Source organism: Corvus kubaryi, unplaced genomic scaffold, assembly GCF_017639235.1.
Source record: "Corvus kubaryi isolate FWS band 111438036 unplaced genomic scaffold, C.kubaryi_AGA036_p1.0 71, whole genome shotgun sequence".
Classification (NCBI taxonomy): Eukaryota; Metazoa; Chordata; class Aves; order Passeriformes; family Corvidae; genus Corvus; species Corvus kubaryi.
In genome coordinates this window covers 7,610,917-7,628,158 of record NW_024582059.1, presented here as the reverse complement: position 1 = coordinate 7,628,158, position 17,242 = coordinate 7,610,917, and the positions used below count along the sequence as shown (strand labels likewise).

Sequence of the window (17,242 nt, the reverse complement as noted above, 5' to 3'; positions counted from 1 at the left end):
AAAACTCAGTAATGTGCACTGCAAAGCCTAATCTTTAAACAGAGCAGTGACCTGTAGGAACCACACTGTGCACGCAGAAGAAAATCCCAGGAGGCACCAAGTCAACCAAAAATCAGGAAGAAATTGCCATGACAGACAGTTGATTTCCCAGCATCACCATGGAGCCAAAGAATGCCACAGGCTGGAAAACACTGTTTGTGTATTCACTTGAGTGAAGACAAATGCAGCTTCAGCATCTATTCCAGCTCTGCAGGGGAAGGGACTGAACCGTTTTTTCCCATGTGCCACGGGGACTAGTTCACCTCAGGAGAGTGCCATTGTGGAAGGTGCACATCCCCTCTCTTTTGCCTGAGTAATGTGCAGTCTGAGAACAACTAATCTAAGAGATATTTTGGATATTTAGTTGGTAAATACAGCTGGATCTCCTTGGCATGCCCAAAGTTTTGTGAGTGCCAGATAGAAAGAGGCCTGTTATGGATGGGCCTGTTATGGATGCAAACCAGCAGAATTTAAGCACCTTGGGGGTAAGGAAGCAGTTACTTAAAAATTCTGAAATTTCTATTAGCAATTTAATTTTGAAAGTACACATCTTAATTTGCAAGCAGGATCTAGGTTCCTTGGTGGATTTAGTCTTTTTGATCTGAAGATATTTAAAAATGTATCAGTGAATCAGTGGGAGTCTGGGGCTTTGAAGTCTTTTGTGCCAGTTTCCATCTGTAAGAGTCTGAATACCTAAGTCTGGGCCACAGTAAGTTCTTTGAACCATGCTGAAGTGTGAGGTTTTTCCACAGCCAGAAATGACCTTGCTTGAGCAGAGAGATTTCAGCATGGAGCAGAAAAGTGGAGTTTAGTAACATCAAAAAGTCTCTTTGGGTTGGGCATTCCTATACAGGAAATAAAATAGTAGAAGATACCCAGGAATTGTTAATTATATTCAACCCACTAAGCACAGGCACCATGCAGAGAAAAATAATTTTGGGTTGACAGGTTTTTGTATTCCCATTCTTACACTTACCCCACATGTGGAGTAACTGCTACTGATTTCTGTGGACATTAATAGATCATGAATGGTTGGATTCAGTGACAGACTGTTCTTTCCCTATGCCAATCCCACCTCCTGCTTGCAAAGCTCTCATGTTTTTTGGATGCTTCTGCTAAAGCAGGGGCCAAAGAGTGGGGCAGCAGCAACTGCACCAGGACTAGCCCTTCCCAGCAGAAATGTCACTGTCACAGCTTTTTCTTTGGGGATGACAGCAGCAGAAAGACATTCTCCTGTCTCCATCTGGCAAACCAGCCCTGCTCCATCCCTTCCCTCTAGTCCAGAGTGTGCAGCAGATCAAGGAGGGCCCAGATGCAGGGAAGCAGCAGGTCCCTTGCATCTTGCAGGCCTGGAGGGTGATTGAGGACAAATGCTGGGATGGGGATGAGTGGGATGTGTGGCTTTTGAGTCTAGGGAAGAGGAAGAGTAGACAGGGATTCCAAGAAGAGGCATGGTGAGGAGGGGAGGAAAAAAGTGGCAATGAGGTCTTTCTGCTTTGCCAAGCTTCCAGTTCCCTGATACCTTGTCTTCATCCACTCAGAGCTCTTCAGACTTCTCTGACCCTTACTTACTGTCATTCTCTTTCTCCAGGAAGCTGAAGTCTCCACTGACCCCTTCCAGTCCCACTCTCACACCTCTGAGGTCACTAGTGATCTCTTTCCATCTACTCAAACCCATTCCTCCTCTCCACACCTCCTGTCCTCCATCATCACCACCACTCTCACAAGTCCTCATGTAGCACCTCCCCACTCCCTCCCATAGAATTGTATCGGCAAAGGTGATTATTCCAGTATTTCTGTCTTTAAAAATTTCACTGCTACCCTTCTTTGTCACTGCAGTCTTACAGAGAAGAAACCCATAATAATGACATCCTGTAAAGTTTTTCATAAGACAAGTGTTTTTTCTGTACGCTGCCTTTGTGATAGTCTTCTGTCCAATACCAGGCTTCAAAGTTAAAATGCAATGTTTTACCCAGTGGTCAGCATGAATAGGGTTAACCATACCCTTGTAATGGCTGGAAGTTCTTTTAAATTACTCATCCTATTTTGATGAAAATCCTGATTAACAAAATGCCCAAGGAAATTTTAGAAATTAATCTATTCCATTTTTTAATACCTATGTTATTCTGGTAAAAGTTAACTTTGCTTTAAATAATTGTCGTTTTTGAGGCAGTAGAAGAGGTTTGGCATGTATTCAGATGCCATCTGATACCCAAGTCAAGATACAGCATTGCATGTGTAAATGATGCTTACACAGAATAAATAAGAAGTGAATAAGTCAGTGGAAATTGAAATAATAGAGAGAAAAATAGAGAAAATATAGAAATAAAGCAGGAAATAGAACTCTATTGCTGCTTTCCATTGTAATAGCCTTGCTAGAAATGCATAAATAGATTCCATTTATAAACTCTTAAATCCCCTACTAGAGATTAGAAAGAGCAACAATGTAAAATTCATGGTATTTGTGGCTGGCCTTTATCGACAGAGAGTAAACAGCCACAGCTTCTAATAGAGCTTCTGCTGCTGGTTTGACATCTCCATGAGAGGCTCATTCTGGAGATTCAAACTGCACAATAAATATGTCACAGAAGCTTAAGGATCTCTTAACATAAAGACATCCTTATACGTTCTCATCTTATTGGTCTCCCAGCTATTCACATTCAGGCTTTGAAGTGTCTGCCTTTATTTCAGCCCTACCATGCCTTTTTTACTCTTCTGAAGTTGCACAGAAGTTGCTCAGGAGATCAGCGCCAGCATCTCTGTGACTGATATGTAAATCAAAAACAAGTGGGAAAATTGTAACGAGCCTTGAGGGAGACAGAGTGCTTCTTTATGGTACTTTCTCAATGCTCAAATTATTTCTAGTTTTCAAGCAATTTCTAAGGCTATCAATTAGGAAGGAATGAGTAACTGAGGTTGTTAGCACTGGAGTAATTCAGACTGCTCTTTCAGCTCTCATTTAAGCTGGTAGTTACTGAAACTCGTTAGTGGCAAAAAGCAGAGCTCTCCTCCTCCCAGTCCGTTTCTATCGAACTGTCAGAGAGCACTTCTAGAGTGAACTGACTGTCTTGTCAGAGAGGTGTCTTGTAGAAATTAAAGAGCTTGATGTCTCTAGATGTCAGCTAAATATCCCCTAAATGTATCCTCAGGCATCCTGAGCTTGGTTTGTGGGTGAGCATAAGCAAGGACTCTGAGGTAAGGAGTGCCATACACCTTGTTTATGCTCACCTACAAACAGTTTTCCCAGATGCTGAGATTAATTTCCTCTGTTTTGCTAACAAAGTAGCTGTGGCAAAAGTTTTGTTGGCGAAATAATGAAGTGAAAAAGAAAAATCAACAACGATTACGCTAATGAACAGTTATATAAAATCCATTCATTAAAAAGCAGGAAATGAAAGGGATTATCACTCGGCAAGAATTTTACACATGGGAAAGGTAATACAGTGGATAGTGGATATTAGACCACTAGATATGCTCTAGTAGAGAGGGAAATCAAAGAAATAAAATTTTTCTCCTAAAAGTGTGCCTATAGCAGAACAAATATTGACTTGGGGCTTAATGAAAGAGGTTTTATTAGTGCCTTTTCTTCCCTAAAAAAATGCCAAAAAACCAAGGGCTGATAGTTTTCTCACCCAGCCATTAATGTGAGAAAATGCCACATGTTCTGTACATATTGCCAGAAGTAGAAGGGAAGGTCTAAGTGGGAGCCCAAGCCAGCACTAAGCAGAAATGAAGAAAATAATACTTTTTTTTTTTTTGAATGGTTTAAAGAAATCGAGCTGCAGTCCCAGATTTATATATATATATATATATCGTCATTTAAATCAAGGGAAATACCTTATTAGAAAAACAAAGAGGTGTGCAGGAAAGGTGAAAATTGAATATTCCTTGTTTTACAGGTGCCTGGTATTTTTTCATCCCAATTTTATATTTACTTCTTCAGTAGAAGGAAGCAAACCAAAGGAAACCTAACCCAGAACTGGAAAAAAAAGGTTATTTGAATATGCCATGAGTTCACTGCCTGGTTGAAAGTCAAGCAAACAAAATTAAAAAGCTTGGTCTATTAAGAAGGATTATTTCCAACCACAAAACCTCTCTGTTAGGCACACATTCACCTCAGTAGTAGCCAAGCGCTATGTACATAAGTTCCTAATTTAATGCAACACTGGTATGAAAAATTGAAAGCAGTAAAATGCAAAAATTTGAAATGGAGTATTTGTTTGCCCATATTTTCCCAGTTTTGCAATTAAGTTACCCATTGCTGGGGGCCATCCTGACTTTCCTAAGGTTGCAGATTCACCATTACTTCCATGCTTTCAGTCAGTAATTACAGCAAATCCCTATAAACTTTCAAATCATCATTATTACATTCATGAAAAGTATTTGAAAGCAAAAATATGTCAATAGCACCGTTGTGCTGCGATTACTTTTCTTACCATCTTTGAAGCTGGTTCCTGTCTGAAGCCCTGTGTCCAATTAAGTTAGATCATTAAAAAGCAAATTATCTAGAGGTTTTACTGTAATAGCCTAACTTTTCTTTGGCCAAACATGAAACACTGAACTTCCAGGGTATGAGCTTCCCTCAGCAGTGTCTGTTTTGAGAACACTGGGCTGAAGAATGAAAAAGGGGGAAGAAGCTGTTGGATCAGTACCAGAGTAACAACCCCTTATTGAATGAATCAATGCTTTCTTAGATGCAAGGAGGGAAAAAGATCTTACCCTAATCTATATTCTGGTATTTGTAAACCTATAAATTATTCATAGCTTAATCTGAGCCTCTTTCTTGTTCTGACAATAAACTTGACAATCTTATCTTAAGAATACTCCTGCTTTGTGAACCCTGTTGTGCAAAACCCCAAGCCATATAAGAGAACACGTTTAGTTTAACAGAAGAAAACACTGCACATGCAATTTTACTAAAATACTAGAGATATTTGCATCTTAACTCCCCACGGCTCAGAAAACATTAATGTGTCTTCTCCTGTGGGTCCAGTTAGAAAGAATACAGAAGAGAGACACATGAGGGTGATCCAATGAGTAAGATATTGTGCTTCAAAGAGAGTTGGAAGGAACTGATGTCTTTTGCCACATGGAAAAAGTGAAGATGGGCATTTGTCCTGGTGACATCTCGAGCGTGGGGCATTATCACAACCTGAGTTGCTAGAGATTGGGAGGCTGTGGGTGCCCCAACAGAAAGAGTTGGATCTCTCCTTCCTGCGCCTCTTGTAGTGTCCCCCATCAAGTACAAGATATTTGACTAGATGGATACCACCTAGGAAAAAAGGGAATCTTGCGTTCTTACACATTTGGTTTAACAGAGTGCAACTTGCCCTTGCACACCTTGCTTGATTTTTTATAATATTACAATCCACGAATTAGGAAGTATTTTAGAAAACCTAATCATTGAAAAAAATTGATGCATCATGAAGGCTGAGAGAACAGAGAGTGGATTTTTATCAGCAGTAGAAGGAAAACAATAAGATTATAGACTAAAGGCTTGTGGTTTGTATTTATACATCTGAGACTTGGAGACAAAGTAGAGGCTGTTATCCATAGATTTATAAGACCTCTCTTGCTAAAGAGCTAGATCATTCTTTTTTCTATTGGGCTATTTGAGCTAGAGTTTTGAAACACGCTCCATACATTTTGGGGGGGTGGGGGGCTCGGTGAGACATTAGAAAGTGTCCCATTTAATAGGATCCATATTAATTTTGCAAATAATCAAATACTTTCTGAATTAAACTTTAACTAATGAAAGGAAGAGTATTTCTAGGGTTTTTTGATCAATATACATGTATGAGGAAAGAGGATGTCTAAGAGATCAGAATTTTGCAAAAACTGTCGTTTCCCCTGGAAATATGGGTTTCCTGAAAGCTACAAGCAATTTGTACTGTTTTAGAACATATTTTTCAATTGAAATCTAGTATAATAGAAATAAAATAGAAATACTACTATATGAGGAAATAACAGAAGAATAATATTTACCTGTTTGTAGACCAACACAGAAAAATCTAGTGTACGAGATGAAATGCAAAATGTAAACACTATAAAAATACAGACATATATTTAGTGCAAGTGCTGAGCCCCCTCTAATCAAGGATATTATAGGAAATCCTGCTCTTACAATGCATGGGCAAGTAGAGTCAGGAAATCTTCATGCACTGTGTTTCTTCAGTGAGGGAGTGAGAGAGCCCAGTGTTCTCAGACAAGAGGCAACAGGCTCTGTGCGTTCGGTGTGCTGCTCTGTGGGAAATGAAAAAACCATGCTTTAAAAGTATGAAATAAATCAAAGGCCAAAGAATTATGTCCCCTTATCCAAGCTGCCAGAAATATTTATGGATCTAAAAATCTCAAGAGCATGAAACAATTCTTACTACGTTAATGTTTATACTGGGAACTTTCCATTAGTAAATATATGACAGGGAATAACCCTATCCATCCATCTGCTTAGTGGCTGCCTCAGAAGCTGCTACATGTCAATTATTAATCCTCCTGGGGAAAGAAGACCATTTTTTCTTCTGGAGGCCTACTTTTGTGTTTATTTTTTTTTTCTTTTTTCCCTGCTATTTAAAATAATCTTTTTCCGACATCTTTCTTACAAATATTGACTAATATATTTTCTTCTCAGTAATGTGTTCCCTTTTCATGCAGCTTTACCATTTTCTAATAGAATGATCAGGATGGATAAAACAAATCTTTTTCAACTTATTCAAGTTCTTTTGAGACTTTCTTCAGTGCCTTTGTTGCAATGATGGCTCTTCACCAATATTGCTGAGACATTTGAATAGCTATGCTGTTTCTATTTTTATTTATGAGGTAGTGATCTTTCTGGTTTTTAGCATAGCAACAGACAGGAATGCAACAAAGCTATTTATAAAATAAAAATCAGAAGTTTCTAATTTAGATTTTTAAAAAAAAGACAAAACAGTGATAGGTGATCATGGTTGCTGGTACTGTTACTTAAAAGCTAATCAAGCAAGTGATGTTTAACATCAAAGGGAAATTAACTTCAGTGAAGGGGGGTTATTTATTGATGCTAGCCACGTTAGGGAATTGTGGATTTTAGCTGGAATCAAGAAAGGTCACTTAGTTGTTTTGTTGCCTCATGATACTGCTTTTTACAGGATGGTTTCTGCCAGGGTTGTCTTCATTACTAAAGCCACTGTAATAGCATGGGAGAGCAGGTACACAGCATCAAAGTAAATCCTTTCAATAAACACAGGTACTAATTAAACCTACTGATCAGAACTGTCTTGGAGAAAAAGCTAATTTAATCATGCCAATCACTGAATATGACTCATTATGAGCAACTAAATTCTGCGAACAAATGCAGAAACAGACAAAAGTATAAGCTTTAGAAAGTGAATTTGCTTATTTCAGAAAGAATGAGGAAAATATCAATAATAAGATTACAAATTTTCATTTCAGATTGGCTGTTGAGTCTTTTTCTAAGGGTAGATAGATAGCATTATGTAGGCAGCCTGTACAAAACCTTTGCCTATTCTGTGTATCAGCGCATGACTCTCAGTGCAATGCTATTATCTACAAGTACTTAGAAAGCCAAGGGAACAAGAATCCTGTCATGCTGGGCAGTGCCATGCAAACAAACCTACTGCTGGAGACAGTCTCTGTCTCAGAGACACCCTGCTCTCAATAGATTCTTACTTGTTAACAAGACAAAACTGGGCCCAGGAGCATCCACAAGAAGTTCATGTTCCCACTCTGCCCCAGCCCTGGGGATCCCGGCTGCAGCCAAGTCTGTATTTCAGAACACAGGGAGGGAACATCCTTGCTGAATCCTAAGCACACAGAGAAACTAATGAGCTAGCAAGTGTTGAAGTTTCTTACTTTATGCTATTCTTAATGTGCAACATGCATCATTAAAGAAATGTGTAAGTAAGTGGCAGTCTTTCTTATTTAAAGGCAATCAGCACATTTTATTTAAGTAGATAGAATAGATATATTTTAGAAACATATTTCTTTCAGTAGCATGTTGCATTTTTAATGCCATTATAGTGTGCTTCTGTCCTTTCCAGATCCCAGATTTCTGTTGAAGCAAAGCAAAACTAGGCATATGCCTTGGCTTCTTACAAACTGCAATTATTTCAAAGATGTTTGAATATTAACAAATTCTTGTTTTTAGGAAAACTATGAATTTGAAGTATCAGAAAATTCCACAAAATATAGCATGTTACATAACAATTGTGTTATGTCATATATCCAGTGGTGTAAATCTCACAAAAGCTTATGCATCTGCTGCTTTGCATTTCTTTCAGGTTCAAAACCCACAGAACCTCTGAATAAAATCCAGGTAAAACCACTGGGCCTCACCTGCTTCCATGTCAAAAACAAAGAAACAAATGCAAGTGCATGACAATTTCAAAGTGCAATCACAAATCAGTTCCCTGATAATCAGTTTCCATTGAAAGATCGGCCAAGAGTTGAGAATCTTTTCAGATACAATCTACATGTCGAGTCTAAAATGAAACCCAAAACCTTGGAGGTTTTTTTCCAAGGTTTGGACTGACAGCACATACACTGCTTTGGTGGCTGCTTGGACCTGACAGATTCCTGAACAAAAGGAACTGCTCCCACTGCTCTCTCTGAAGGTGGGGAAAGTGCTATATTTCTGCTTTTGCTTTTTTATTTTTCATTTTAGTGAGCACACACAGTAAAACAGGGATCCAAATGCTGATTAAAATTTTTCCTAAATTGTGAAGCTTTGGATCTGTGTTTGTCCTACCAAATGCTCTGATACATCAGCTAAGTGTTTTCTTAAAAGTAAATGCCCAGGAACACATCATGTACTGAGGGCTTGTGCTGGAAGCAGCTCACTGCCTCATCTGCTTCATGCGCACAGTGCCTGCAGCTCATGGTCTCTGATGAGGAAAACCATGATAATAATGGTTCAAATACCTTTATGCTTATTAAAATTTACATGTTTATTAAGAGATAATTGCATTTTATGACTTGTAACTTCAAAGTCCTTATGCAGTTTTCAGTTTGAAAGATTTACCAAGCAGAAAACCTGAGGAAATAGCAAGGAAAAGTTTTGGGAGGAGAGCATTGAGATGGTGGCTAAGTGTCTGAGAAACTTGGAATTTTTTCACACTGAAAAGCTTTTTTAAGTCTATAGTTTTTCAAGAGTCTGTCCTGTCTACCTGATGGAGGACTGCAGAATGGTGCTTTCATTATATAACACTAAAAAGAACATTTTAGTCCAAATTCAATTGATTTTCTGTCTCTCTTTTGCTGTATCTATCTAAAAGTTATTTGGAGAGGTATTTGAGAGACCTCTTTTGATGCTGCATGTCTCACATAACTCATCTTTGACTGTAGTATGTTTTAATTCCATTTCTAGAAATTAGATAAGCAGAACACTGTACTTTCCTGCTAGGAGTAGATGTTTTATTTGCCATTGCAAAGTCAAAATAACAAATTTGCAAAATAAAAACCATTGTGAAATGTTGCATGTTGAATAACATGTTTTGTTTCCAGATAGTGAAACCAAGTTGTTTGTAAACACTTTCCAGTATTGCTGAGGGAAGAGGTGTGGTAAAGAAAAGGCAGGGCTGTGGATGTGAGCTGGAGTTTAAATCCCTGCTTACCATTAACGTCATAGGGAGAATGTTCTCATTGTTCATTCCCAGGTCCATCACTTATGACTTATCATTCAAGATAGGACATAAAATTGTGAAGTGCTAAACTCGAGACAGAATTAGCTGTTTCTTAATATATCGCTTGCTATGTTGGCACTTGGATCCTGTGTTGTGCTGCAGAATAGATCAAAGTGCTTTAGCATGCAGCAAGGTAAAGCAGGTCAGGAACTGTGGCTGGAGGATACAGACATATCCAAGCTTCTACTTCTGAAAAGTTAAGGTGTATAGTAAAACCTGACTTAGTCACCAACTGAGGAAGCTTTTTTTTCCTTTTTTTTTTCTTTATTTTGTGGGTTTTTTAACTCTATGGAATAAATTTTGAGCTTGTTTTTCGAGCCCAGGAAAGTTACACATAATCTATATGGCTCTGAACACATAGAGTTTAAATTTAAGAACTCTGTCTTCGTGTGAGCTAATGTTGCTCCAGGCAATAGCATTTTTCTCCTCTGCTGTTTTCTATTGTTGATGTCTTTAGACCAGCTTAACCTAGCTGTGGATAAGTATTAGTTAATGGCAGCAGATTAATTATTATTGTCCACATGTAGGTGCAATAAAAGCATGCAAGTCGGAAGAAAAATATCCTTTCTCTGTGACTCCCACCTGAAATCCTGTGTCTTCTACTGTCAACCACAGTACTCTCTCCTTGATGCTCCTGAACTGCTGCTGCTGAGGGTAAGAAATTCCCACAAATCATTTCAGTTAGTTAATTCTCCAAAGTAATCACCATGTTGTCAGGAGTTGAACAGTTTAATTATTTATTGTGATAAATCAACAGTATTGCACTATGTTAGAAAGGCAGGAGAAAATGCTGGCATTGAGTTATCCCTTCAATCCTGTGGAAGTGACGTTCTTGTTTCTGTAGCTTGTCTATTGGAGAAGTGAACAGGAGCCTCAGAGCAGAAATAGCCCCCAGCTTGCTTCTGCCTTCCAGTAGAGAGAACATTCAGTATGAATTTCTGTGGATCATGTATATATTATTTCATGGTTACTGTTTAATAGACATCCTGCCCCAAGCAAATGAATGATACAGCAAGAAGGGAATAATAAATTTTTTAAGTCCCCCTTCTATTCTTCTAGAAATTGTGAGGCCAGAAATGTTCTTGCCCTCATAACGTTACTTTTAAGTCAACTCTTCTCTTGAGTGACAGCTCCACAGTCCTGTTTCTGATGCTGTGACTGCACTTCATTTTATCTGTGGAAAACTCTGGACATTTACATGAGGAGGTACCTGACCTGACTTTTAATCCCCTGCAAGTAACTATTGAACATTAAATCAAGAGGCTGAGATTCCACCAAAATTCTGAGACCTGGTAAGATTGAACAGCATTTCTGTTCACCATCACAGGATGGCCATGTCATGTAAACATAAGTAATGAAAAGCAAAACTCTGTAAGAGGAACAGTCTTGGGAGCCTTGCTTAGCTGAGGTTTTCATGTTATGACTGCATAAAGCAGTGAGAAGAATAAAAGATCAGGAATCAAGGCAATGCACTTTTACCAGGCTTGTCAAAAGCTCCTTCTCCAAACCACCTTCTTCTAAAAGCAAACTCCTAGACCACAGTGTTTCTTCCCCTCTCTGCAGCTGTCTTCAGCGTGATGTGCCCTGTCGCACTGTGGCTTTTCCCTGCCAGCATGATTTCAAGGGGGGTCATGGCCCAGAGGCCTTGGTGTGCATGTGAATGGTGAGTCACATTTTTACAGCAACTCTAGATATTTGTGCTCAACCACCACCTCTGGTTTCAATGCAGGGGGTGCTTCACAAAAACTTCCAGCAGCCAAAGTTCTCAGCAGAGAGCAATCAGCCAGTTCTGAAACCTAGCCATAGCTCTGTGGCTCCCCAGCGCCGGCACCTTGTGATCAGCACTGAAGACCATGCTGAACAGAGCTGACCTGCCCCATTCCAGATGGAGCAGCCCACAGGACTTCTTCTAATAGCAGGGGTTCATGCATACTATGAAAAAACATTGCTGCTTTTCAGTGCAATTCTGTTGTCTTTCAGCAGGGTATTTTAGGCTTTCAAAACCTTAGAGTGCAGGGGAAGAAGTTCAAGTACTGTTGTTTGAGGAGAAGAGCATGAGAGCCAGTGCACAGCCCCAAGGCACTCTCACTCCTGCTCACAGTGGGTACTGATTCCCCTTCTGCATCAGGACTATCAAGTTCATCACATGTAAAAGGAAGATGTTCCACTGGTACAAGACAGAAGGGCAGCATCCCATTTCTCTCCAACTGTGACTCCCCTCCAGATTTCCCAACAGCAGAGGACAAGACTAGGCTGAAGAGCCCTCCAGAACCATCTACTGTAGAAATTAGATTGACTTTCCTTTGAGGGCAAAGCTCAGACTGTGTTTGCAGATAGGCTCTGGTGAATTACTCTTTACTAATGCTGTCTTGAAAAGTTTGAATTGCTCTGTAATAGTGTCACTGAAAACTGACGTCTTCCCTTTTGCCCGTTTCTCTGACATGCTCTTTAAACTGATTCCAAAGGACTAAAGCCTAGCATATGATCTTCATGCAACACTGTGGAGAAAGAAGAGCACAGCCTTATTGGACAGGGTAATTACTAGGGAAATTTAGGGAATGAAAGCTGTTAAATTAAACGTTCCTCTGACTTGGAAGGAAAAGATTTAGGAGTGAGGGAAAGTCAGGAAAGGGAAACATTATTAAATATAATTTAGCAGGAAAATAAAACACTGATGGCTGTACCCATACTATTTAGTTATTTAACTTACTGACCAAAAACCAAAGGATGTTACCAATAGAAGTAAATATCATAGTGACTATAATGAGAAGTGTCTCAGCTTCAAATACAAGGAGGAAAAAATTATAGCAATTTCACAATGACTTAAGGGAGATCAGCACAACTCCAATATCTTTAAAATGTGTTACTGATGATGACAACAAGAGAGAAACCTAAATGAGTTCTTTCACAGACCAATGCACTGAACTGCAGGAATTCATGTTTATGGAGAGCAGCAAGGCTTGTTTCTTATTTCCTGGTGTTTATTCTCAGATTTGATAGCAGTATTGCCTTCCTACAGCTAACAGAACAGTTGGGAACTGGTGACGCTGTGATGATGATGCCCTGCATTCCAGGATGAACTGAGTGCTGGATGCCCCTGGCTGCCTTCCTAGCTACAATGACTCCACCAAAAGCATGGCCTGACAGAGATGATGGGATGGTGGTTATCCCTCAGATGATTCAGGCGGCTGTGTGCTGATTTCCATGGAAAGTGACATCAAAGTCTTCCTGTGAGTTAGCAGGGAGATTTGGATAGCTATTAGCTACTGGTCTTAGAGCTCCCGACCACAAAATTATACCACCCTAGAGCAAAGTTAGAGAGCTGGAAAAGGAAGCTGGGACTTTACAAGACGTAAAGGCAATCCCACAAAAAGTAATCACCACTCAAGCAGAGCAGTGCTATAAGCAACAATGCACTGCAGAACAGTTGGTGGCCTGTATTGCTCACAAACAAAGACCCAGGATGGGAAAAGTAAGGTTTCAATTTCCCAAGTTCATGCTCTCACTGTGAAATCTTTGTCAGATCCCAAGGAATGGGGTGAAAACATCTGGGGTTAGTCCTTGGACTCAGAGCCAGATTTAACAAGTAGAGAGGGGATAGTAGCAAACCCCTCCTACAAATGGAGGAGCAGAGCAATCTGCTGGATGAAGGGATACAGATCACACAGACTCTGAAAGAGCTAAGGAAATTTTTAGATATCTGTCAGGAGAAGAGCAGGGAAGCCATCCTGGCATGGATTTTGTGAGCTTGGGATAGTGGCACTGCAGCAATCTACTTATTAATGGGTGAAAAAAAATCTATTAAGCCCTATAGCCAGGGATATGCTCAATTACTAAATGGCAGGGGTCCCAATGGGCAGGATGTGGTGCACTTATGATATATCAATGGATATGTTTTAACAGAATTTGTGGATAATTGCTGAATTAGTGTCATCCCTCAGAAATCAGTGCACAGTAGGAAATGGTATTAGTTTACTGTGGCAGATGGGGATGGCTCATAGGCTAATTACAGTATCTAGTCTGGATAGGACAGCAGCAACAAAAAGTAACAAAGTGCAGGTTTTGAGAGGGGCATCTATTTCTCTGAAACCTTTGATTACGCCAAAAGTCACAAGTGCTACTGTTAGGTGCTGTAGCAAACACTGTGTAATTTCAGAACCAGATGTGCAGGTGGTGAAGGAATATAAGGTGTCAAAACCAAAAAAGTTACCTCACAGGTGCCAAACAAACAAGTGTGAAATGATCTTATACAAGATAGTGTCCCACAGCCAGAAATTAATGGGATCACAACATCAGAAATGTTTTTTTCATTGGAAAAGCTGGTGCCTACAAATAAAAAGTTCTCTCCCCTCTATCCCGTGTGCCACCCCACAGTGAGGGACAACCTGGAAAATGCCAAGACAGGAGAAATGGACCAGGAAGAATGTTGCTTGGCAATGAATCAAGAAATAAAAAGAAGCCTCTGGCACCTGCAAAAATGCTTTGATTGAGCATGCCCAATTATACACTTCTAGACAGGGAAATCCTTTTAAATTAGAAGTGACAATTCTAGATTATATAGTCTTGTGGGGATTGTGGCAGACAACTGGGTGAAAAAGGCATTACAGTGCTTCATTATACATTACATTCTGATGGATAAACAAATTAAAAGCTTGGGCATTGCAAGAAACTGAAAGAATCAGAGGCCAAAATAATACGACTGTACCTCTCCAGTATATATCCTCCAAAATACAGTGAGGACTGAAATTCTTCCATATGGCATTTCTTCCAAAATATTAGCCACAGGGAAAGTGGAATTGTTTACACTGATGGATTTCATGGTAGGACTGCAACTGCTGTGTGCCAAGGAAACTCACAGCATTGATTACTGAAGAAATACCTCTGTCTTCAACATCATAAACCCTTTCCTGAGTTTGAAGGCAAGTGCTGCTTCAACCTGACTGCTGGATCAACTGGCATGGAGGATGGTAATCAATGTCCTCAGGACTGAATATGTGGAATAATACAACTTATTAGTAGTGCATGGCTAATTGAAAAGTTTGGTTCACTGACAAGACACACTTAACTCAGACCATTCATTGGTTTATACTTTTTTCTATATGCTTTTTTAACTGGTCTCTTGAGCAAGGCGTGGAATGTTGGGAGAAATGGGTTAAATATAGAAGACTGACAAGAAAGACTGTGAGTCAGTCCAGTGACCTTGCAGCTGGGAGTAACTCTTGATAAGCCTGTGTGAACAGCAGGCCAGTGATCCTCCAGCATGGACCAAGTTTAACAGTGCCTGTGTTTCTGCTTTTGTATTTCTGCCCAGGTGTTGCTTCAGGGATTCCCTGGTTAGCAAGGTAATCAAAATAAATTTACTCTTTGTATTTTATCCGTGAGTTTGTGGATGTCCCAGCTGCCTGCCTGCACCAATGTATACAACTCTTATCTTTCACGTTTTCGAGAGGGCATGAAATTGTCTGCTGAGATTTTTCCATGTCTACTCTCCATCATCTCTCAGTACAATCAAACCAACTCAATAACCAAGTCACATCTTTCTAAGGTGGAGTAGAAAGCAAGTCATTAATGTTAAACCACTGTCTACAATATGAGATCTTCCACACCTTTAGTTTTAGTGGATTTATTTTTTAGTTAAAATGTGCACTCTGACAAGTAAAACAATTTGGTAAATATCCTTTATAATGCATAAGATACCACAGCAATTTCTTTGCTGTCATGTTCCAGCCCCTTATCACATGAGAAAGTACAAATATATTTGCAGATGCATCCTCAAAGTGGGCAGTGCACAGTTCAAACAAGGGATTCAGGAGAGGCACTGAAATATATGTGAAGACAGAACAGGTGCTTAACTATAAGTTCAACTCAGCATATCCCAACCATCACCATTGCTGTTCTGCCAGTGCGTGCTTTGCTAGACCAAACACTGAAGTCATTTGCTGTTTGGATCCCTCTGAAGTCAACCTGAATTCCTCTCTTGACTTCATGAGACTCAGGTTTTTACCTCCTATATATGATGAAGTCACAGGATCCTACAGCATGGTAGGGATTTTGCCTGCCATGATTTCACCTACAATTCCAGAGATTTCCCCTACAATAAAAAATATGGTCTTCTGACAGTAAATTATGATATCACATGAGGAAGAGTGACAGAACACTCAGTAAATCCAGGTGGAAAGAATACTAATGGCTCAGAAAAATGAAAGGTCAAGAATCTTTATTCAAGTACGAACTGTCATTCCGCTAGTTACTCTTGAATTTTTATATTTGTTTAGCACATGCTTTTTTCTCATGGCTTTGATAAGCGTAGCATTGTATTAATGTTCCTGTGGTGGCACATGCATGTGCGTGTAGTTGAAGCAATCTCACCAAATAAATGCTCAAAGCAGCTTTCCAATACAGCTTCATGACTTATTCATGAGTCATGCTGTTTGCAAATGAGACCACAAATAACGCACACCAAAGGAACTTTCTTCTGAATCACTACTAGTGGTGCCTAATAACTTAGACAAAAAGCTGCATATAAACATATGTTTTACATTGTAATTGCTTTTGTACCAAAACTATTTCTAGGTGAGTCAGATAATGACTCACCTAGAATACTTCTACTTATATACAAAATACTTATCCCAAGATTTACATTTTGCTGCTATGTGCTCCTGGGGATATATTAGTCACAGTTTTGCTCTAAGGATCTGTTTCTTTCTTCAGAGTCAGACTGTAACTGTGATGTTTTTATGGGAAAGATATTCTTCAAGTTTCCATCCTTCTTCCAAATTCCCATCCAAATTGTTTACAGAATAAAGTTTGACCATGCTTGGGCTTATTTAATGTGTAAAACATATCTGCCAAATACAGAACTATAAATGTAGTGCAAAGAAGTGATAAAGATTTGTTGTCAACTGCTTATGTATAAACCAAGGCATTTCTATTATGGTGACAACTGAGAATTTCTTCTTACAATAACTTTTAAGAAAGTCATATTTCTTCAAACATATGCCCATAACTACAGTCTTTCAGGCAGCATTCGTGTTTCAACTGCATTAAAAGATAAGCTTCGTAAGGAAAGCAAAGACTGGAAAAGGATTGTTCTGTAAAAAAATAGTAATTTCTTACACATGGAATTGTAAAACTCCTCCTCTGTATAACTCACTTCTTAGCTTCCTGTTCTAGGTTTTGAATAACAGTGAGTGTCAATGTTCTAACCCACCCCAGAAAGCAAGGGGAACTCAGGTCCTTGTTAGCAGATCCCTTGGGGTGGATTAGAGTGAAACGACGTTGAATGTTCAGTGTTTATAAATATGTACATGGTTGTGTGTGTGTATATATTTTTATGTATATATGTGGATGGATTTATTTTAGAGCAATCTGGTTGCAATGGAAAGCAGGTATGTAGCCATTTTGGTTATTATTATCTAAAGTAGTACAGCAATATAAAAGCATAAAAATAACACTTGAGAAAATATATCAGGAAAAGGAAGAAAGAGAAAGAGAAAGAGAAAGAGAAAGAGAAAGAGAAAGAGAAA

The 17,242-nt window shown here is 39.2% G+C and overlaps 1 long non-coding RNA gene across 4 annotated transcripts in view; it reads left to right on the top strand.

Annotated features, from left to right (window-relative positions):
* Positions 1-17,242, top strand: part of LOC121674966 — a 104,145-nt gene that overhangs the window by 11,628 nt on the left and 75,275 nt on the right. For 2 of the 4 annotated variants that reach the window (XR_006019908.1, XR_006019906.1), the window contains exons 2-4: positions 10,244-10,370; positions 11,280-11,379; positions 15,028-15,058. This is a non-coding gene — a long non-coding RNA (uncharacterized LOC121674966). The remainder of the gene's footprint in view (positions 1-10,243; positions 10,371-11,279; positions 11,380-15,027; positions 15,059-17,242) is intronic. The other 2 variants (XR_006019909.1, XR_006019907.1) reach the window with 1 other exon arrangement.